Genomic DNA, 24502 nt, shown 5'->3' with positions numbered 1-24502 from the left:
AGGCTGTTTGAGATGAAGAGCTGGATGATGATACCAGGTCCCAGGACAGGAAGAACGGCAAATATCATGCCTGTCGTGTTCGCCCTCATCCAACTGCAGCCCCGCCCTGGGAGGGAGGGAGGAAAGAGGCCAGCCTGACTTGACGAGAATAAAACCCTCACCACAGAGTCGCCACACTCTCCAGTCCCTCTGCTCCTACCTCTGCCAAGAGCTTTCTCAGTGTTTCCTTTTCCCATACTCCTCCAAAACCCTCTCCCTGCAGCGCACAGAACGCAGGCAGCCTAACTCCCTGAGCCCAAAAACGTCCCGATGGAACTCTCAGACTCAAGGTTCCTGCTCCCACAACAGGACAGGCTTCATGCTCTCCCCACTGCAACCCGGGTCAGCAGCTTGGCTGCTCTTCTGCAGGACTATGTCAAGCTAAGCCTGGTTCTTTACTCACTAGAGCAGGAGAAGGGTACAAAATTGTTAGGAGTCTCTCCTCCCTCCACACACACATACAATCACATGTGCACTCGACTAAAACATACCAAACAGCAACCATGTGTGAACTGGAATACTTAGTGCTGGTGGGAACTCCAACACACATACGGCACACGTCCACCCTCAAAGAGCTCACATTCTAGTAAGGTGGGCACAATAGACACTTAAAGATAACAAATACCAGGAAAACTGTGTTAAGTGTCATTAGAAGGCAGAAATGTATGACTTAGGTAGAGAGGGACTATTTCCACCTGAAGAAGCAGGAAGGTTTCATAGAGAGGGGTGCCCTCGCTCTGGGCCTGGAAGATCAAATGGCAAGAAGATAAAGGGGCAACCCTGAGCAGATGGAACTACAAAAGCAAAGTCTTAGAGGCAGAAAAGTGACAGACACACCAAGAACAGCAAGACGTTCAGTCTGGTGGGAGTTTAGCTGGAAGAAGGCCTGGGAGAAGGATGAGCTAGAAAGACAGAGAAAAGTCAGATCTTAGAGCCAAATTAGGGATCTTATATTTTCTCTGGGAAATCACAGATATTTTCTGAGGAAGGAACAATGGGTCAGGAACTGTTATGCTTCTGAAAGATGAAGCAGCATATACTCAGAAATCTAGGGGCTATCGCAGAAAAATTCAACCATGTAGTCCACCAGGACTGAAGATCGCGGGCAGCATAAGAGAAGGAAGGAGCTCCGGCAATCAAGCACCTGCCTGGAATTCTTGTCTTTGCAGTTCAGGCTGAATAGGAAAAGAACTGGGCAGCCTCAAGGGCAACTGAGAGGCTGTACAAACCAGGGAAAGGCCGGAGAACCAGGTGTCTGGAGTGGACCATGAAGGAATAGGAGGTGCAAATATTCAGAAGATTGAGGAAGGAAGGGAATTTCAAAGTTTAGGATCCTGAAAATGGAAAATCTGCAAGTGATGAGGCTAAAGAGATGGCCACACTATAAGCACCTTAAAAGGAATGAAGATGGAATCTTAGAGTTGAAGAGACCGAGAGACTGTGAGGCCACAGCACTGAAGGATTCTCAGTGTAAACTTCAAGTCCATAATAATTACGCCAGGAAGGGGCCACATGAAGACGGTTGTAAGCAATTAACATGGAAGTCAAGTACTGACCCCCTAGTCAGCACCAAGAGTGAGGAGGGGAGATATACGTGAAGGGAGACACTGACTTCACAGGGGGGAGGCTGCCAGGCAGGGCTAGAAACAAGGTAAGTGAGAACAGAGTGACAGCTGGGGAGGGGATGAAGTTCCTCCGTGCGAGTGGATCACAGAGAGTGAGCTCTTCACAGAAAAGCCACGTTTCAACTATAATAAAGAGGTAACAATACTTCAGGAAAAGGCAGAAAACAGGAGGTGGTAGCACTTTTGTCTACCAGATCAGGCAAAATGACAGAACTATAACGAGCGAAAGGCAAGGTGTGGCGAATGTGGCATCCTCATACACTGGGGGAGGTGCCTTAAACTGGCCCAACTTTTAAAAGACAAGCCACAAGCAGAAGAAAATAACTGCCAACTTTGAAAATCAACAGGAAAGAGGAAAAAACAACTGAAACACATGTAAAAGATATGAACAACAGAGAAGTCAAAGAAAAGGAATCCCAAATAGTTAATCACATATGAAGCAATGCTCAAGCTCTCTGGTAAACTAGGAAAATGCAAATTAAAGCAGTGAGATATTATTTCACACTCATCAGGTTAGAAAACACAGCCCTGGCTGGTGTAGCTCAGTGGATTGAGCGCAAGCTGCGAACCAAAGGGTTGCCAGTTCGATTCCCAGTCAGGGCACATACCTGGGTTGCAGGCCAGTTCCCAGAAGAGAATGCATGAGAGGCAACCATACATTATTATTTCTCTCCCTCTCTCCTTCCCTTCCTCTCTAAAGATAAATAAATTTTTTAAAATCTTTTAAAAAGTAATAAATCAATAAAGAGTTAATTTTGCACAAAAGAATAGAAACAGGAAATAAGGGTGAGCTGGACTGCCAATAGAAGAAGGGTTTTACCTGGAATAATGCAAGAGGTTAGCAAAAGAGAGAGAGAGAGATTACAGACAGCAATGTAACAAGAGATCTGCAAAAACAAGAGCACAAGGAAGGCTCTGAGGTTTTCACCTGAGGTGAGAATCTTCAGGAACCCGAAGGTAGCAAGAAGTCGGGAGTCAGCTGGGGAGAGCCGTCCTGCCTAAAGGGCAGAGAGTAGGAGTCAGAGAGAACTACACAGTTCCCAAATCCCTCACAAAATGCCAATAATAATTTGTGCTCTGTTTCACATTCTGAACCTGCCATGGAGACCAACTTCTTTTGGTGGAGCTTCAGCAACAGGAAGTAGACTCTTGGTATAGAGTGCCTTACCCCCACCCCCCATGCACCTTCCAAAGCCCTATGGAAATGCCAGTTAGGACTGAATTGTCTGGGATGAAGAGGGTGACCAAGGCAACAAACGCAATGGTTTCACAGTGGCCTTGGTGTCCACTACACAACCAGCAATTCTATTTCTCTAGAATTAGTGAGATAAAGGCTGGGGAAGCTCAAGGCGCAGAGCAAGAAAAGAGGACTGGCAAAGCTAGGTAGTAACCCTAAACCAGTCCTGCACACAGACAAATGGGAAACATCTAAAACCTGAAACCAACCAGGAAAGTACTGGCATCTACAAACCAGTACAGATGTTCTCTTATCACGTGTATCTTCCTTCTGGGTGTGTTATTCCTATTCCACAAGCCCCCAGAGGGCTGACAGTAGTTAAGAAAGCATAGGAAGGTACACTATCTGAGGGTCCATGGACATCAACTGTACTTTCAGACTGTAGATCTCATCCAAGGAGCCAGCTACCTGCATCTCCACAAGCAGTCACTGCACCCCAGGCCACGAAACCTGAATCTTCCCTATGTTAGTGAAAAACAGCCGTCAGTTTTCCTTTGCATCAAACACCAATTGTGATCATGGCAGTTTTTCCTGTTTTCTAAGATCACTGCTGCAAAGAGGAAAAGATAGGACCAAGAGGAGAAAAGTATACACATGCAAATTCTTCAGTGGCTCAAATTCCGTTTATTCTACCTGCCTCTGACCAAGAAGGATGAAAGAGAGCAAGGGGCCCTTCTGCACTTTGAAGGTGGTCACCTCTCTGCTCTGTCGTTGTTTTCTATCTTCTGGAAAAGCCATCCACCCCCAATTAGGATCTCTCCCTGGGTCACTATAATCCCGTGATTTGCTTGTGATGTGAGTGAGCATCATTCAGCAACCGTCCAGGGCTGGTATTACCTAGAAGTGATGATGGTCATTTCCAAATCGGAAATAAAGCAAAGGGCAGCCCTGTCCAGCATTTATGACCCAGGAGAGGGCGGAGAAGGGGAGGGATGCAATGGGTTGTTCACTGGATCTCTCAGCACTGAGTCAGCCTCCCGTTTGTAAATGAAGGAAAAGTCCAATGCCTGGTACTTCAAAGAGAATGAAACATCTGGTCAGTGTCCTTCCCTCCCAGGGCTATTATAAAGACTAAACAAAATTCGTAATGTTTGAATACAGGCAAAAACACAAGTTATGAGGCCTTAACTTTCTTGTAGAAAGTCAATCCTTCCATCTGTTTCCCAAAGTCTGTGGACCTGCTTTCAGCTGGAAATACAGAATAGAGCGGAGAATATAGAATTCAGGATTTCCGAATTGATTGCTGTCCAACTCTTACAAAATCCCAACTAAAAAAGTGATGTTTAAAGAAGACCATCTAAGGAGTATGATGAATAGCCATGCCCCTGGGTATTTTAAGCTCCATTTTCCTACCAGTTAGGTCACTGGGAAGCCATACAGCTACATCAGGAGCTCAGCTCCTTGCAGGTGGTTTTCACTGAGCTGCAGTTTCGTGCAGTTTTTGTGTTTTATTAGCAGTCACCACAAGAGAGCTATTGGAAGTCAAGACCATATAAACATCTGTTGTAAAAGTAGTAAAGAAGTGTCCTTGTGGTTGTAACACAAGAAAAAAAGCAACTCTTGATTAAAAATGGTAAGGCATACTGTCTATGTCATTATTTGACATCTCCAACAAAGATACCCACATAAGAAATCTCATAAAAATATAACATTAAAAAACAAACTTTGTCTGCCTTGAGAAAATGGTGTGTTTCCTCTTTCCTAAAGGTAGAAAGTATCAGAAAGTCAGTTTCCATGACTACCAAAGAACTCAAACTCCAAGGCCATTCATAGAATCCACCTTAACGGACTAGATTAGGACATTTGCATGCTCTTCTTTTCTTTGGTGTTGATGCTCTGTTTCTATGTCACTAACATGATTAAGGCCTCTCTTTGCCAGTTAGCTACTGTGTGCCAAACACTGTTCCCAGTGTTAATTATGTTAATTCATTAATACTCTAAAACTATCCTATGAGGTAAATGTTATTAATTCTATTTTACTAAGTAAAACTAAAACCAAAGGTCATACAGCTAGTCAAAGGAAAAGCCAGAATTCAAACGAGGTCTGACTTTCAAGTTTTCCTTCCTTCTGCTAAGTACAGGGGGTGCCATCTTCATGATGTCCTCTGTGGCCAGCCACCTCAGTTCCTCTTCTGAAAGGATGGACCATGAAACCGATGAAGTGATGTATGTAAAGATATTTTATATGTTTTATGCTATTATTCATATATAGATGAGTATCATTATCCTCCAAGTAGAGATGCATAAAGCAGAGCAGACATTTCTGCTCTCACACATACATACACACAGGTGCACACACTCACTCATATGCACATGTACACACATGTACACACACATCAGCCAAGTTAGCAGGAAATGAGCTCCAAAGGCAGCCTAAGAGAAACACTTTTCTCTCCACAATAAAACTCATAAAAACCATGTAAGTCTGTGGGTCAGTCACTCCCTTAAAAATAGGTGTTTGGCAAGATAGCGAGAAATCATCCCACTTCCAGACTCCACTGGGCACAGGCTCTGTTTGCTTTGGAATCAAAGAGATGCTGGAATCAAACCAGGTCGGCCTTCTTTTCTCCCAACTCCCCTTTAACCTCTTCTCCTTCAGTGATGATCACCCTGAAAGTATTATTTCAAGTGAGATCTTAGGGGCAGGAATTTTCACTTCACGTCTTCATTTCTGGCTCATCTACAAGTCTAGGACTTTAGCTCAAAGTTCTTCAAAAACGAAACCTACAATATGCTTCTTTCCGACAGGCTTGATGATTAATGACCCAGGAGATAGAATAGATAGACAGATAGACAGACAGACACACACACACACACACACATACACACGCATGCACGCAGGGTGGGGCAAAAGTAGGTTTAAAGTTGTTCATATGGAAAATGACGCAATGGATAAGATTATGAGAATAAAGTCTGTGTTTCACACACACACAACTGTAAACCTATGTTTGCCCCACACTGTGTGTGTGTATATGCCTTCCCCGGTATTTCAGAGACAACGATGAGAATAGACAAGGGCAGAAAAGAGGACGTCCACCTCTAGTCCTGAGGCTTCAATGGATTTCTAGTTTAAGAGGCAAGTGGTCACCAGTGGCAGGAAATGCTAGGACTTCTCTGGACCAGACCTTCTCCAGAGATGGGCAACCCCTCTACCTGCCCTTACCCAAAACCTGTAACCAAAGTGTAAAAAATGCAAAACAAATCCTCACAAAGACTTTCTAGCAAAATAAACCTCAATCAAAAAGGCACCAGGGGCTATTACACCAAATGATCCCTTAGGGATAAAACAGTGAGTGAGGACTCACTGGCCACCTCCTGCCCAACTCCCCTAATACTGGCACTGCTTAGGTGATCGAGGGTGTCTCCTCTCAAGAGCTCCTGCTTCAACCCCACCCACACATCACAATCCTTTTCCTGTTCCGTATTGACTCCCCTACCACAATAGTTTCTTCCCACCCCAACTAGTGGACAGCGGTGTATGTCCACTAGTTGGGAAGCAAAGAAGCTCAAAAGTTGTTTAAAATCTTGTATTTTCTTCACTTGCTTTCTCCCACCACCAACCAAGCTTCCAGCCTATTCCAAAGTGCTATGGCTCTGCTGCAAAGCAACGGCCCCTCATCTTCAGACCCTTCACAGTGTATGCACCCTCTCCTGCCCTGACATACACCGGGCTCTCCCTGACAGCCCTCTCTTCATCCTGGCACCTTCAATCCCTATGTGGATGGATCCACTCAAAACTCCGGTCTCACGACTGATACCTGACTTCAGTGTTACTTTTGTCACTCATATCTATGGACGAACCTGGGAACTTGTCGATTCCTGAGACTACACATCTCAATCTCGTCCTGCAAAATCCTACTTCCTGACCACAGTTTCCCTTCCTGCCAACCACTTGACCTTCTTACTACCCAAGAGCTTCCCTTTGACTTTGGTCAAGTCTCTCTTCCCTAGTTTATACTGGCCACACCTTTCTGTCCTTCCAGGGGAGATTCCATGATCCCTCACCCTCAAATCCCTAGCCCCTTCTCTTTCCACTACATCTACTTGTAAAGCCCTCACTCCGGATCAGTCAGTCATCAGTACACTGCATTCCCTGTGAAAGTAACTAAAAAGTGCTGGTCAGAACCCAACACATCTAAAATATGTCTGAAAGATCTTTTGGAGATGCATTCTTAAGTATTTATGGATGAAATGGTATGGTGCTTTTTTTGCTTCCAAAACTGCAATAGAAAAGGGGTTGGTGGACAAGGATAAATATTTAAAAAGCTAGTCCACGTGGTAGTAACCGTTGAGGCTGGATAGTGGATATATGGGTGTTCATCTTCTGTTCTGTCTACTTTTGTGTGTGTTTGACATCTTCCACAATAAAAAGTTTAAAAATAAAACCACTTAAGTGAAAGATTGATGGGGACGAGTGCCAAAGGTCACCCACAGATTATCTGCTAGTTATAAAATGAAAACTGTAATTTTACAGCAGAGTAATTTGGCTGGCCCTACATTAAGTAGTGACCAAATTTAGCATCAATAATGGTGGGAAAACCAGGCATTATGTGCCTCTGATTTGCTGTATCATTTATAAAGGGTTTTTCCTCTCAAAAATTCTTAAACTAAAAACTAATCAAGGCTCTATATCTAATTTAGTTTACAGAAAATACAGAAGAGAGAGGAAGAATCTAAATAATACTCAATACTCCAAAGAAACAATCAGATAAATCCATAACATGACAATGAATGCATGTTAAAAATTTTAAGAAAAAGGAATGCCTAAATCTGAACTCATCGTTCCCCACTTCAGCCCTAACTAAACACTTTCCCCGCTGGTGCTTTTTCCACAAAGTCACACAGGTTTCTACAGCTCATCCTAGACTTTTCATTCTCCTCACTTTGGTGAGGAGAATGGAGAATTTGCCCTGCAAATTCTACCTCCTTAATGTCTCATACGCACTTCCTCCGTTCTCCTGCCCTCTTAATTCAGATCCTATTGCCAATTGCTTGGATTATTGCAATAATCTCCTAAAAACCATCTCCTTGTTCATGCTTTTACTTTCTTCAGATCTGCTCTCTGCACATCAGAGTGACCCTGCGAACTTAGGCCTGTCACTCCAGCCCTCAAATCCTTCTGGCGGCATCTTTGCCCAAGCAGAGCTTCCCGCAGTGTGGTAAGGACTGCACAGCGGGCACTAACTCCATGCCGCACAGCATTCAATGCATATGTCACAGGGTGACTGAGTCATTCACGCTTTAGTTCTTTCAAACCTTCTCACTAGATTAGAAGAAACTCTTAATTTGCTTCTGTTTTTAACACTTGATAAACTCTTAAGAGAAAAAAGATTTTTAAAGGCAGCAATATGTAACTAAAATTTTTAACATTATTGTTTTCATTGTATGTATTTACTATTTTTTAAAAGATTTTATTTATTTTTAGAGAGAGGAGAAGGGAGGGACAAAAGAGGGAGAGAAACATCAGTGTGTGGTTGCCTCTCATGTGCCCCGAACTGGGGACCTGGCCCACAGCCTGGGCGTGTGCCCTGACTGGGAATCGAATCAGTTACCTTTCAGTTTGCAGACCAGCACTCAATCCACTGAGCCACACTAGCCAGGGTTTATTGAATGTACTTTAAAAGTTATCTTCTGTACACAGTAAATAACACTGACTTTCCACTTTTAAAAAGTGAGGTAACATTTCCTTTTAAAATAAACTTAAGCTAGAAAGTGAGCTGATTTAGGCATCATGTAGCTCAGGTACTAAGAGGCCATGGTGATACTGGGAAGATGATAAGCAATAAATGAAGTCTGGGGGAAACGGCCCAACTGCATGACATGCAAGTTTCTCTGTATGACTGTGGTGATTTCAAAATGAGTTTGCATATTTGCTGACATTTCTCCCCTGGAACCAGATGGCTCCTGTAACTACATCGAGAAATGTGTGAGGGCGCTTGACAAGAGAAGTCAGATAAAGGCCTTGCAACCTCTGCCGGTCTCTCTAAGGGCACTGGCTTTCGGCCACCTGACAAGAAAGCTAGCTACACCCGGGCCACCATGCTGGAGGGACCACAGGGAGGAACGATGGGGGTGGGGGGTGAAGTGAAAGAAACAAAGCCGAGGAGGCCCAGCTGCTTGAGTTTTCCCACCTCAGGTACCACACGCAGAGGTGAGTGAGTCTTCAGCTGAGTCCAGCCCCTGCTACCCTCTGGCTAAAACTACATGAGAAGACCCCTAGCAAGACCCCCCAAACCATGCAAAATAATAATAAAATTACAGTTGTTTGGATACCCACAAAGTTTGAGGGTGAGGAGGAATGAGAACGGTGGTAGACACCCCGAGACCAGTTTCTGCGGCCTGATCCCAACGCCACTCACCCTGCACCGCTGCGTGCAGCAAAACGCCCTGTGGGCAGTGGCGCGCCAAACTCTGCACACACTGCCTCACTCCTGCCCCTGCGCATGCTAATCCCTCCACCTGGAAGGCCCCTCCTTGCCTTGCCCACTCAGAAAACAACTATTCATAGTGGTCAAAAGGTACAAACTTAAAAAAAAAAACTATGCCTTTTGCTAAATCTGAATCATGTCCTCTGTGAAGCCTTGCCCTCATCCTCTTCACCTTCTTCCCACCAGTGACTGAATTAACCCTTTCCTCCCAGTGCCACACGTACAGCAGAATAACTCACACTGCGGTGTACTCACCGTTTATATGTCTTGTCCATTCAGATATTAAATTCTTTAAGGGTAGGGATTAGATGTCTGTATACAACTGGTCCTACAAGGGGCCTAATGAATGTTTGCTGATCTGAAGTACGTTCTCCTTCTGCTTCTGTATTTAGCTCATTTCTACTAAAAACATTTTAGTCTCCACTGGCTGACAGGGACAGGAACAATGTCAGGTCAATGCTACTTTCTGCAGTCTCTCAAACTCTAACTTTGGCTCCTAGGACTGTATTTAATCTGACCCCTGAATAAGGCTTTCTTTTCCGGGTTTGCAACCCTTAGGAGCAGCAGCCCCAGGTTGTTAACACAGCACTAAACACTGACTTTTTAAATACAGCTGGGTGGAACCTATACTTCAGTGTCCAGGACATAAGTGAGTCCTCAATAAACATTTTTTCTCTTTTTGTCTCTCAAATCTCTTCCTTAATCTATCTTCTAAATAGGTTAAGAAATTTCCTTAACACTTCTTCCTGCCGTTTCCCTCCCACAGAATCTCACCTTCCTGGGTCTTAACACGCCCTCAGACTTGGGTCCTTGCATCTCCTCAGCTCCAAACCAGGTGTCTTCAACATGCAATCGCCTCCCTGCTCCCACCGCAATACCTGGGCCTAGTGTGCCACAATATCCGGGTCCAGGGAGTCCACGTACAGTTTTCCAGAAGGGGAGTCATACAACTGTTCCTAAACACAGAGGAAAAGGAGTCTGGCTGTACTGTGTAAGATACCAGAAAACGAACAATGGGGTTAGAAATCGGAAGACAGGGGCACAACTTCTTGACAGCATTTTTTAAACACTGAGTTTATAAAATGCTGAAGAAAATGTTTCTAATGGTTATGGTACAGACTAAATAAGAAGTACAGCAGGAATTTGAATACACATAACCTCACTCACTAAAAACACTAAAGTGGACAAGTTTACAAATTGTACAGGAAAAGTAAACTACTAAGAAAAAGATTATTTTGGGTTTTTATCAATTACAAACTTATAGTTTAAATACAAAAATTGAAATCATAAAAAACATAAACCATTCTTATAACTCGGATAAGTGAAGAACATTTTTCAAAGTACGACATAAAATCCAACTCAAAAGCCATGGGGGAAAGTGATGACATTCAATATCTTCTATTTGCCCACATAAAAACTTAAAGCAGACTTCTGGCCAAGATGGAGGTGTAGGTGGAAACACTGTACCTCCTCGCACAACCAAATTTAAGGACAACAAAGATTTAGAAAGAAAAATACAATCAAAACAGACAGAAAATTGAACTGTACCGAAGTCCCACAACAATGAACCATTCATCCAGACCAGTAATAGGGGCGGAGTCGGCAGTCAGGGGAGAGGGGTTGCGGCAGGAAGAGGCCATGGTTAGTAGAACCAAGAAAACAAGGTGTGCAAAGCAGTTGGCTTCCCAAGGACACACATTCATGTCCACATAAACCAGGCAAAAAAAAAGGGCAATGGGACAGACTGCACAACCCAGGGTGCCAGCGATGGGAAATAAAGCCTAAAAGCACCGAGTGAAAACACTTGTGGGGGTTCAGGTGCCAGGAGAGGCTCCCAGCCTCACAGAAGAATTTGTTGAAGAGACCCACAGTGTCCTTGAACATACACAAGCCCACCCACCCAGGGAACCAACACCAGAAGGGCCCAATTTGCTTGTGGGAAGCAGCAGAGGGGACCAAAATCCAAGAGAGAGCAGAACAAGTGCCATTGCTCCCTCTCTGATCCCACCCCCACATACTGGGCCACAACCCAGCAACTGGGTTGCCTCATCCTGGTGAACACCTAAGGCTCCGCCCCTCATACATAACAGGCAAGATAAGACAAAAACATTATGGCTCAAACAGAACAGATCAAAGCCCAAGGGCCAATACTTCTAAGCGACCAAGAGATAGCCAACCTATCAGATGCACAGTTCAAAATACTGATGATCAGGATGCTCACAGAACTGGTTGATTTTGGTCACAAATTAGATGAGAAAATGAAGGCTACACTAAGTGAAATGAAAGAAAATACACAAGGAACCAATAGTGATGGAAAGAAAACTGGGACTCAAATCAATGGAGTGGACCAGAAGGAAGAAAGAAACAGCCAAACAGAAAAGAAAGAAGAAACAAGAATTCAAAAAAATGAGGAGAGGCTTAGGAACCTCCAAGACATCTTTAAACATTCCAACATTCAAAGTATAGGGGTACCAGAAGGGGAAGAGGAAGAGTAACAAATGAAAAACTTATTTGAACAAATAATAAAGGAGAACTTCCCCATTCTGGCAAAGGAAATAGACTTCCAGGAAGTCCAGGAAGCTGAGAGAGTCCCAAAGAAGGTGAACTCAAGGAGGAACACACCAAGGCACATCATAATTACATTACTCAAGATTAAAATGAAGAAGAGAATTCTAGAAGCAGCAAGAGATAAGGGGACAGTCACCTACAAAGGAGTGCACATCAGACTGTCAGCTGATTTCTCAAAAGAGACCTTACAGGTAAGAAGGGGCTGGAAAGAAGTATTCCAAGTCATGAAAGGCAAGGAGTTACACCCAAAATTGCTCTATCCAGAGAAGCTTTCATTTAGAGAAAGAAAGGGCGGATAAAGTACTTCTCAGAGAACATCAAGTTCAATGAGTTCATCATCACCAAGCCCTTATTATATGAAATGTTAAAGGGACTTATCTAAGAAAAAGAAGATAAAAAATATGAACAGTGAAAGAACAGCAAACTCACAGTTATTAACAACCACACCTAAAACAAAAGCAAAATAAGCAAACAACTACAACAGGAACGGAACCACAGAAATGGAGATCACATGGAGGGTTAGCAACAGGGGAGTGGGAGGAGAGAGGGGGAGAAGGCAGAGAATAAGTAGCATAGACGGTAGGTAGAAAATAGACGGGGGAGGGCAAGAATAGTATGGGAAATACAGAATCTAAAGAACTTGTGACACATGAACATAAACTAAAGGGAGGGGAATGGTGAGAGAGGGGGTGTGCAGGGTGGAAGGGAATGAAGGGGGAAAATGGGACAACTGTAATGGAATAATCAATAAAATATATTGATTATATATATTTGCATGTGAAGGGCAAATACATAGCATAAACAAAGCCAAAAAATATTTCAAAAATGGGAAAAATATCAGCAACATATAAGGCAAAGAATTGTAATGTAATATGTATGTCTTACAAAGCTACAAAAAAAAATACTGATCAAACAAAAATAAACAAAATATTCGTACAGAAAATTCACATAAAAATAACCCCAGCTTTCAGTGAGCATAAAGGATATTCAATTTCACTAATAATTACAGAAACCCTAAATAAAGTAACAATAATAAATCCTTTTTCACCTATCAGATTGGCAAAGATGAGTAACACCCACGTTGCCAAAGGCGTGGTGCACACATGCAGGTTTATATACAGTTGATGAGAATTAAATTGATGCAACTTCCTTGGAAATCAGTTTGGCAATATTTATTAACATTTTAAATGAGCATAATACCCTTTGATCAGCAAATCTTCTTCCCCTTCTAGGAATTTTGCCCAAGGTAATACAAGTACTGAAACATTTGGGCAAGACAGCTGCATCATGCTATTTATTGTAGCACTGTTTATTTAAAAAAGATTGGAAAACAACTCAGTTGTCCATCAACAGGGCTTGATTAAAGTGCAATACATCCACCTGAAGAAGCATGATGCTGCCTTTAGAAGCAATGCACAAACATGGAAAATACCCCAGGTAAATAATCAAGCAAAAAAATTTCCAATAGAGTATAATCATGTTTTTCTTTTTTATGTGGTAAAATATACATAAATTTTGTCATTTTAAGCATTTTTCAGTTTACAACTCAGTGGTATTCACAATGTTGTGCAACCATGGCCACTATTTTCAAAAGTTTTTCATCACCCCCAAAACAGAAATTTGATAACCATTAAGCAATAATCCCCATCTCCTCTCTCCTTAAAACTCCTAGTAGCTTCTAATCTACTTTCTGTTTCTGTGAATCCGCCTACTATAGATATTTCATATAAAGAGAATCAAACAATATTTGTCCTTGTGTGTCTGGCTTATTTCATTTTACACAACAATTTTAAGGTTCATCGTGTGGTCGCATGCATCAGAACTTCATCCATTTTAGGCTGAATAATCACTGCATTTTCCACATTTAGTTTATTCATTCATCTGTGAATAAACACTTGGGTTGTTTCCACCTTTTGGCTACTGAGAATAACACTGCTGTGAACCAATATTGGCATACGAGTACCTGAGTCCCTGCTTTCAATTACTTTGGGTGTATACGTAGATAAGTGGAACTGCTGGACCACATGGCAAGTTTCAGCTTTTGGAGGAACCAGAAGAATTTGGTTCCACCACAGCTGCACCATTTACATTTCCACCAACAACATATGAGGGTTCTAATTTCTCCACCTCCTTGCCAACACTTTTTATTTTCCTTTTTTTTGGTTAGAGGATAATCTTTTATTTTAAAAATAAAATAAATGTATATATAAGTCTATTGTAGAATAAAAAGGACCCACTGTTACCCAACTGTTAGCAATGATTATATGTCTGGGGCATAGGTTTATAGGAGAGACCCACATTCTGACATATATTTTTCTATTTTGTAAACATTTTAAAAAACAAATGTATTGCTTTTTTTTTAAAGGAAGATAATCTAAAACAAACATTCACCTAGGACAGTTTCCTGCATGCTTGCTAATCTGAAACTGTAAAACATCACAGTTCCTGCGTTAAGCAATCAGAAGAAATGAAGGGCCCTGGGCTCATCTGAGCGTCGCCACCTTGGGCGCTCAGTTTGCTCACCTCCGACTTCTGGGGCACCTGGGACTATATCAGAGTCCCAACCAATATACCAAGAATGGGTTCCAGCTGTGCAGACGTGGTGTCCCCTTCAGTGCTGGGAAGCCTCCGCCTTCTATTCCAGTGCACCTTACAAAAATGATCATTTTCTTTGTGTGCAGGAACATGAAAGAGATTGGGCGGTGCTGGGTAGGGTAACCTTCACTATGTCTCCCCACACTGGGACAGAAATCTAAGATTGTACTGAACTAATGAGAAACTTAGGAAGAGGAGAGAGAGGCCCAGGGGGAAATCTAAGAGTCACTGACCACAAATTAAAAATGAAGATCCTTTCCCCAAGAGGAGAAAGAAGCATATACAGACAAAGATTCAAGAAATGAGAGTGTTAAAGGAGAGAGGGCATTCATATTTGCTGACTCAAGTGTGTCACCTGAAGCCACAGGACCTGAAGTCAACTGCAAGGGGCAGTGCCTGGAGCCAGGCTGCTCTAGGAGAAGCGTCCCCACGTTCCCTGCCTGGGCAGCAGACTAGTAGAAAACCTGACTCCTATGGGAAGAGGCTCTGAGGCCTGGCTCAGTGAAGGTCAAGTGAATGCCTCTCTTCCAGGTATTCTCAGCCTATTAGCTGCCAACAGTGGACTTTGCCCTTGAAATTGTACTCTGGAGCTAAAGAGGTAATCTCTCAAGCATGTCTTGTGCAAACCTGGTTAATCAACAGAAGACACTATTCCGAGCCTGCCCAGGAAGCTGTGCTGAAGGATGGAGACTGGGGCAGAGCTTATCCCAGAGTACAGGTCACCTGTCCTAATAGAATCAAGTGACCAGATGGGCATGTTCCAAAAATCAATCAAACACTGTTTAGAGACAAGCATATACCAGGAAAGCTCCTCCAGGAGTGACACGGATACCATGAGGAGCGTCATTGTGACCGATCAGTTATAGGGTTAGTCACCTGAGAGATTCTAAGGTACAGACGTGAAATTCTAGGTTGATGAAAGAAGGCATACGAATTAGCATCTGGCCCTCAGCCTCAATCGAACCTCAGCTGCGGAGGTTCTTAAGCAGTGGTTCCCAGCCAGCAGCAGCAGCAGCACTCAGAAGCTTGTTAAAAATGCGAATTCTTGGGCCCCACTTCAGGACTACTGATTGGTAACAAGCTCTCCAGGTGAGTCTGGGGCACGCTCGGGTGCGCAAACCACGCCTCCACAGCTCCAGAGGGCTCCGCAACATGGAGCTCAGATCCCGCAGATGGTTCTTAATTTTGAGGGACTGGACTATCACCTCTTAGTTACACCCAATGATGTAGACAAGCTTCCTCCCACTGCAATTCTGTCTTCCAATGGTCGTGTAGGTTTCTTGTCTACCAAACAAATCCTATTTGTGTTCTTTGTGTGCCTTCAGAAGAAAAACAATCCCCCAATTCATAGAGGCCTCAAGCCCCTCAAGATCTGACCTTGACCAATCTTTTCAGCCTCATCCCCTGACTCATCTGTGTGGACCTGCTCCTGGTGGGTGACCACCTATTGTCTGCCAAGTGGATCCGTGCTAAGGATGAAGAAACACTGTCTAAGGAATCTTTCCTTACCACATTATCTTTTCCTTTAGAAGCAAAGTAGTTACTAACACAGACAGGAATAGGGAGACTGGAAAAGAGAATCCCGTTACTTACAAAAGAAATTCTTGTATGTGTCAGGAATCTGGGCTAAATCTTCAATTCAATCTCTCTCTGCTCTTTCCTTCACAAAACTGGCTGGCTTGGCTGAACACAGATCTCAAGAACACGGAGAAATGAGCATTTATAAACACCTTACACATTTTCACTTCAGAATCCTAACCCTTACCTTACAGAATCCAAACAGGATCAATCCCTAGAAAAAGAAGTATCCATCCACAGAAATGAGTCCATGCTCAATTTACAACCAGTGAAAAGTTGTGACCTAGTAAATTTCTTTCCTCAAACATTTCCAACAAATGTGGAAACTCTAAAAGAGACCTGCCAAGTAAGAAATCAGAGTTCATTTTCAAATGCTAGTTTACTGATAAATTTTTGATTTTTCCAAAAACAATTTCCATCTTCTTACCTAAAACAGGAGGACTCAAAATCTAAGCCATCTAACTACTTGTGGCATATTAATGAGAAAGAGCATCACTTGCCCCACCAGGCACAGCAGCGATTCGGCTATTGTTTTCAAGTCTTGCCACACACACCAGCCCTCCCCTGGTTTTGATTAAGGACTGGCGTCCTCAATGTTAACCAGGAACTCCTTTCGGAGAAAGCTGGGGAGAAAAAAACTCATCCAACTCCACAAAATCCATTCCAGCTTCCAATGGGTAGAAAGGAGAACATGGCAGTAATCAACAGATAACAATGCAGGAAAAAAGCACTCCTTCACTATTCTAGATAAATAAGAGGAGGTACACATGGCATACAGATCAAAGTGTCCAAAAAGCCCATTCTTTGGAGTCATACAGACTCAGCTTTAGATTTTAAGCATGTCAGCCACTCTGAGTTCCTCATCTGTAGACATGAGAATACCAACAAATTCACTCACAGGTTGTTGTGAGAATTTACCAAAATGATGAAAAGGAAAATGCCTAGTATAACACAGCGCCTAGAACAGAGTATGCATTCTACTAATGATACGAAACAAACTCTAAATCTACAGAAACTTTGTAAAACACATTTGCTCGATCCCAAAAAACATGCAGAACTGAATCCTTACTCAACTTCCTTTAGCTAATCAGCTGTGTGCTTATCCCCACTCCAGATCTTTCCTATTTGCCCAGATTTTACCCTTGATTCTTCTCAGACAATCAAGTTCAATGCTCCTTTTACCCAACCATCTCTCAAATTGCTCAGCTGGTTAGAGCATTGTCCAGATGCGCCAAGGTTGCAGGTTTGATCCCCAGTCAGAGCACATACGAGAGAGTCAACTAAAAAGTGCATAAATAACTGAAACAACAAATCAATGTTTCTTTCTTTTCCTCCATCCTCTGTCTCAAAAATTAATACATCTTTTTAAAAATAAAAACACATACATATATATGTGTGTGTATGTGTGTGTGAGTGTTTATTAGCCCTTTGTACTGGTTCTCCAAGCGCCTTACCGGTGCCAAAAGGCTCTGCCTGAACTAGCCTCTGCCAACGCCTCACGGCCCACATCCAAGAGCTCCCCGTGTGCTAATGACGATGACCGCATGTCCTGCCAACATGCCAAGCTCTTCCCCACCTTCGGGGCTGTACCTCTGCTACTGTCTCTCCCAGGAGCACGTACCTCCCCCACAGCTGCACCTTCAAGGCTCCTTCCCTTCCTTAACCTGCGGCTCAAATGTAATATTCTCAGAAGCCTTCTCTAAGTTTTCTTTTGAAAAGGCTCTCAAAAGTTCCCATTACTCTCTTTCATGGCACCATTATTTCCTTCATGGTTCCTATCATGATCCTTATTTCACTTACTGACTTGTTTGCTTGTTTACTGGCTGCTCCCCACTATACTTTAAGCTCCGTGATACAAGGACTTGGCTGTCTTAGTTATCTCTACATACCAGCATTTATAACACTGCCTAGAACAAAATGGATTCTCCAAAAAATACATATCGAACAAATAAATAAATTTGGTTTCCAAACAAGAGAGGCAGAGTTGGACAGTCCCCACGCCCCTTCTTTCCCCAACTAATTGGTGGCAATGGAATACTGGACCTCAGGGAAAGACTGTAAATCAAAAAGAGAAAGGGCTGAGGAGAAATAAACTCCTGGGGAACACAACAAGACTGCGGTGCCCCCACGCTCCCACTGACAAAACGGGAACTGCTCTTGGGGGCTGGGGGGCCCACGCAGGTGCTGTGATCTGTATGGCTTTTCCCTCACCAATTTTTCTTCTCATGGCAAAATACACACACTGCCACAGTTTTCTCCTTTAGTGTCTGCAGCTTCCCAGGTCTCAACCCCTTCCAGCAAAGCTATGTAGACATCTGAACTTCAGTGTTTTTCAGGTAAAAGGAAGTCTGGATAGCACTGGTTTCAAAACCCACCTGGGCTGACCAAACAGTTGTGGGGTTGTGAGATTGAAAAAAAAACTTTTCTATTTCCATTTAATGAGACTGAAATAAAACAAAAATTTCCACTTGTTCTTCTTATTGTCTTTTTCACTTGCTCCCTGCCACTTCCTTTTGGGCACTTGACTCAAGAGTCAACAAGACCCACCCCACTCCTTTTCCAGTCACGTCCCCACAGCTGGCTCCCCCAGACAAGGGGGCAGTGACTCGGTGCTGAGCAGCAGTGACGACAAACTCAGAGAGACAGGAACCAATTCTATTTTAAAAACAGCAACTTCTCTGGCAGTCTTTCCATTTATGTCTGAACGAACCCAGAGGGGGGAGTGAAACAGCGGTTAGAAGGAGGCAAAGAAAATAAGGAACTTCAGTGCTATCTTCCCTTTCCAAATTCCAAAGCCTAAATTCTCTGAACATGCAGCTAAGTCAGTCAAGTCATGGACAGCAAGCCACGGTCCCTGCTATTGCCACGTCCATCTCAGAGGCCCCAGGTACTTTCCTTCTGCATGCCAGCACCACACTTCTCTACAGTTGCCAGGTCAGTCAGGTTCTCTAATTACCTTTCCTATTGGCACCCATTTTGCCAAGTGACACCTATACACACACACAGGTTTGACCCTCTCACCCTCAGATCTTTACAAGCAAGAACAAGGCCCCAGGTGTATCTTGTACACTATCTGGTCTTCACCTCTTTAATCACTCCTTCAGAACACACAGTAAGTACAAATTGGTAATAAACTAAATAGGATGGGAGGTCCTAGCACAACTTTGTGCCAGGAAAACTTGCCTCCAATAAGGCGTGTAGGGCATACTCTAAGTATCAAGGCTGAGCTCCTCCTGATCGGACTGGGAGCTACTATAGAGTCTGAGCTCCTGCCTGGAGGAGCCGACAGAAGGAAAACAGAAGAAATAGAACATTTGACCCTAATGTGCAGAGTTTGCTCTCTTAAAGCAGAAGGAACCTTAAATTATAAACAGCCTCACTCAAAGGGAAAATTTGTGAAGCACCTACTCCCAGGAACTCCCTATTCTGCCCTAGGCCTGCCTGGGTTCAGCAGGCCCATAAATTGGCACTGTTGATACGACCTTTCCAGGCTATATTTCAACAAGAGATAACAACAAAGCTGAGAGCTTTGGTAGCACTCAAAGGAGATTTGAGGGACTTAAAAAATGCTGCTAAGTTTGGCAGCAAAAGTTCCTGTTTCTTGCACTTGGAGAAGGAAATCTCTTTATAATTACACTTGAAGATAAGATGCACCAGGCTATGCATGCTACTCATTCTTTTCAGGAACAGATTAGAACCTCCTCATCTCAACCTGCCACTCCTCCTAGAGTGGTCTGCGTGGACGCTGCTGGGGCAAAGCTCACCTGGGGCCAGGGAGTCATGTGTCTCTTGGAAAGATAAAGTGCTGGGAGCTTCACAATGCCGCTTCCTGTCTTAGCCCCAACCACCTGCCCACTCTTCATACCTAGCTCTCTGCCTGCGAGTTTACACTCTCCCTTAGCCCACTTCCCATCTCACTCATGTCCCTACCCCAGTGCCATATAACATACACTACTCATCAGAGAGGGACCTTTCAACCGACAGGCGCCTTTGGTTCAGCCAGATTCCCCCTCTGGTTTACATTTTTCTTTACCACAGCTACGTACAGGAGCTATGACCTGTGAACTGATTGGGGGACACCTACAACTGCTGTGCTGACCCCAGACATCCACCCAAGACAGAGGAAGAGATACCTCCTCACATCTCTCAGCAGAATGACCCCCCAACAGACTACAAACTCTGAAACTCTGCTTGGCTTACAGTGAAATAAGCAACACAACCATTGGTCACGTTTCACTCAGCACTAGGTACAAGGCATTACTATTCTAAGCACCTGGCGATTAGGCCTCACAACCCTGAGCAATTTTACAGAAGAGGAACTAAGGCAGGAAGGGCTAAGTTAATTCTCCGAGGCTGCACAGCTAGCAAGTGGCAGAGCCAGAATTTGGCCCCCAACAGTCCAGAGCTCAGGCTTTCAACACTACTCTCTCATTGCATGACTCTCCCCCTAACACACAGGTTTGTCTCTGAGCACAACTGGCTCACTCAAAACTCCACAGGAGAGAGGGTCGGTCACAAGCCACTGCTATCTTTCTCCACTGAGGGGAGGAAACAGTGACGGCAGTATTCATTCACGGTGCCAATCTAAGTCCACACCGCAGGACAAATAAGCAGTCCCCGCCTGTCAACTCGAGTTCTCCCAGAGTACCAAGTGAAACCCACCCCCCAGCATCACGGCTCTGGTGGGCTCTCTAGCTCACAAAGGGCTGGAGTCTCTTTGCAAGTTATTGCAGCCACGACCTGTGCATCAGAGAACAAGTTCCCAACTCTCTAAGGTATGAGCACCAAGTAGAAATGCTTCCTAGAGTCCAGCTGATGGGATTAAAAAAAGTTACTCAAATATTTGAGAAAATGAAATGTATAGAATATTATACTTAATTCTATAGAACTTCAGAGGATCTAGCTGGATAAATAAGACAGAATATTGATGGAAACACATAATGCAAACCTCCCACTATCAAGAAGTGGAAACTAGAGCCTAGAGAAGCCAAGTCACTTTCCCAGGATCACTTGGCCAGTCGTAGATGGAGCCAGGACTAAGGCTCAGGTCTGCTGACTACCTGGCTGGGGCTCTTTCTACTGCGCATGCAGGCACTGAAACTCACAGACAGGAGAGATCTCTAATAGCAGCAGCAGCAGCAGCAGCAGCAGCAATAGCTGCTAACTTACTGAGAGCATATTTGTGCCAGGAACTAAGCTCAGTGTCTTGCGCGACTACACTCATTTACCCCTACAACAAACCTTTGAGGTAGGCAACAAGACCCCCAAGTTACAGATGAAAACACTAAAGTTTACAGAGGTTAACTTGCCAGAGGTCCACAGATAGTAAGAAGAAGAGCCAGATGACAAGCCCCAGAGCTGGCTTCAGTGCTTGTGCCTGAAGCTGGGGCTTGAGGCATGCACAGATGGAACCCACGGAAGTGGAGGGAGGAGTGCTGGGGTGGTCTTTGTCCAGAGCAGGGAGAACAGCTGGTGAAGGGCCTCCAGTGCCAGGTAAGGAGGAGCCCTACGTGGGCTGGCCTGAAGGAAAGGGAGCCAGCAAGAGGCAGTGCTAATCTCTCCTGACTGGGTAGGGTAAGCATCTCACCAGAAGACAACGCTGAGCTGTGACACTGGGTTGAGAAGGACCACCTCAGAGACTTTCCTGGGGTCTTGACAGAAAGATGAAGAAAGTGTTAAGTGGAAACTCCTACTAAAAGGAGAATCTGGCGTGCCTTTCCTGGCATGGTGACTCCAACCTGATGAGGAGGTGCCAGCCTTACCGTCTTGAAAATGCTGCTCTAAGTTGGTGTTAATCATGGAAACCCCCGAATGTTTACTATGTGCCCTGCGGTAGGTGGAGGTCCTTACAGATGTCATTTCATTTCATCTTTGCCACAACTCTAACAAGCTAAGCACTATTACTGCGTTCACTTTACAGATGCCTCACAGAAAACTGAGGTTCAGAGATTAAATACCTTGCCCAAGATCACCCAGCTAGTAAATGGTAATGTCAGGTCCTACATGTAGGCTTGTAAGACCCCTGAGCTCCAGGTTTTAGTCACTGCACTACAATGACTGTAAAATACTCCCATTAAGTGCAAATGCTCCCACCAGAGCCGCTCAAAGGCAGCACCACACGCTCAGAGCATCTGGGTGAACAAACACGTCACACGTTGATTCATTCAAAAGCAATCTATAAAACTCGGTCATCAGAACTCCATAAGGGCGTTCCAAAACCCAAGTGAGCACACCAAAATTCAGCTCCTCCCACAAAGCGAAGGGATCCTAAAACCTAGCTGACTTTATAGTTTTCTTTCCATTTTTCCCATTTCCCTCTTCCTATTACTCACTCCCTACACCCCATCCTTTGACACTCTCCGAGAAGCTTTGACACAGGCAGAGAACCTCTCACCCTCCTCATATTTCCAATCCTTCAGCTGGCTCTCTTCCATCATTCAAACAGCACTTTAAATCAGCATCTAACAGTTGGACCCTCCTCCTTTTTCCCAGCCTAAAGCATGAGATGGTCATTAACCCTACCACCAAAACCCCAAACTTCGGCAGATCTAACTATATTTCTTCTCTCTTAATCACATGGACAGAGGCTCACACTGGGGAGGAAATCGCCACAACAGCTAACACAACATACATGGGGATGAGTTCCACACTTGATACTTTTTAGAACCTGCTTGGATCTCTTGGCTCTTGGCTCTTGGCTCTTAACTCTTGGCCCTGATCCTCTGTGTTCAGTGACTAAATGGGTGAAGAGACCAAGAAAGCACATGGGCACCAGAGATGCTGCCAAGCCCGAGAGCAAATGAACAGGATGTCAACTGCAATGCCAGCCACCCCCATCTACCCCTGTGCTCCCAGTACTTGTAAGAACCTACACAACACCGTCCCCTGAAGTCCCCTGGGGCAGGCCAGCCTTCTGCTCAATTGTGAAGGCCTCCCAGGTCTACCCAGGTACCCCCTCCAGCTATACCCCCACTGCCCCTGAGAACCACCTTCTCTCCAGTCCTCCTCCCCAAGGCCTCTCTCTTGTGTCCTTCCAGTAGCCTTCCACTGTTTCATATCTTGATTCCCATAACCTTCCGTTTTTCTCAAGTGTCCCAAACAGCCCTCCATTCACTGTGCTGCTTCCTATTGGTCCATCTCCAGTTCACACACATACCCCCCCTTCAGGGACAAGTCACACAAAACTAGAGTCTGGATCTTTGACAACCTCGGGTGGTTTCATAACAAACACTTAGGAACAGGTCAACTTTGGTAGAAAAGGGCCTTCACAACCTAACTGCGTGTAATTCGCCCTTTCTAGGGAAAGTGTAAGCCCCATTCAGGCAGTTCGTGGACAAGAAGAATACTGTGATAATTTCAACAGCCCCTCCACAACTGTATCAGAGCCAAAAAAAATAAGAGAAGAGATCTTTGGAAAAATCTTTCAATACTGTAGTCTAGACTCATTTAACATCTTCCTCTCCCCTCCATATGCATGTGCACATGCACACACACACACACACACACACACACACACACAGGAGTTTTCTAGGGTCTTTGGCTAGAAACAGAGACCCCAGATTTCCTCAATCAGATGACAGATGTGCCCAACATTTTCCCCCCGCCCACCTGAGACCCATATACGCAGTATCTCTTCCCAGCATAAAACAGATGCACAGCACTCCCCTCCCCGCCCTCAGAAGAAGGCACTCACTAATTCAAGTTTTCCCACAGGCTTTAAAGAGAAATCCCTGCAGATTATACCAGATGGTCTTTTTTTTTTTTCCTTTCATGCCCTCCTGGCCCCTTCTCCACTTTCCATGGTCCCTCTAACTCAAAGAACTCAATTATCTGCCGGCAGATTTCCCCTCCCCCTCTCTCAGCCTGCCCTAAACATCCTCTCCTCCCCAGCCAATGAAGAACACAGAAGGGAGGCTGATCCAGGACTCTGCGGGGCGGCTGCCTGGCCTCCTGCAGGCTCCCATACATGTTCCCTCTGCTCGGCTGCCTCAGAAGACTCTCTTAGGCCCAACTCTGGAAATCAGGAGTCTCTTAGGTAATACCTAAGAGAAGCACCAGGAGGGCATGCTCTTCAATCTCTCAGTCCCACCTGCCTACAGAGAGGTGCTTTGGAAGGCCCGGGACTCATCCCTCTCCCACGTCCCTCAGGTGCCAAGCAGGCCTTCCCCAAATCATTCTCAGAGGAGGTGAGGAATGGAGCATAGCCTCTCTTAGTTCCAGGCCAGCAGTGCAGCCATGGTATCCGGGGTCTGGAGTGCCCCCCCGCAACTGTACACCCAAGCCCTTCATTCTAGGAGCAGGAGCAGAGCCAGCAGAATAAAGGATGCTCTTGACCTGTCCTCCAAGGAATTTCAAAGATTCAATTCCCTTGGGTCACTGATCACCCTAATTTTAGAGAGAGGGAGCCCAGGGGGAGAGTGTGCAGGGAGGGG

At 44.5% G+C, this 24502-nt stretch overlaps 1 protein-coding gene across 2 annotated transcripts in view; it reads right to left on the bottom strand.

Annotated features, from left to right (window-relative positions):
• DENND2B (DENN domain containing 2B) overlaps positions 1 to 24502 on the bottom strand; it is a 160770-nt gene that overhangs the window by 80347 nt on the left and 55921 nt on the right. The window lies entirely within an intron of this gene.

Source organism: Sturnira hondurensis, unplaced genomic scaffold, assembly GCF_014824575.4.
Source record: "Sturnira hondurensis isolate 20B ecotype Veracruz unplaced genomic scaffold, ASM1482457v3 Scaffold0006505, whole genome shotgun sequence".
Taxonomy (NCBI): Eukaryota; Metazoa; Chordata; class Mammalia; order Chiroptera; family Phyllostomidae; genus Sturnira; species Sturnira hondurensis.
Note: the sequence above shows the minus strand (reverse complement) of the source record. Positions and strands in the feature narration are given on the sequence as shown.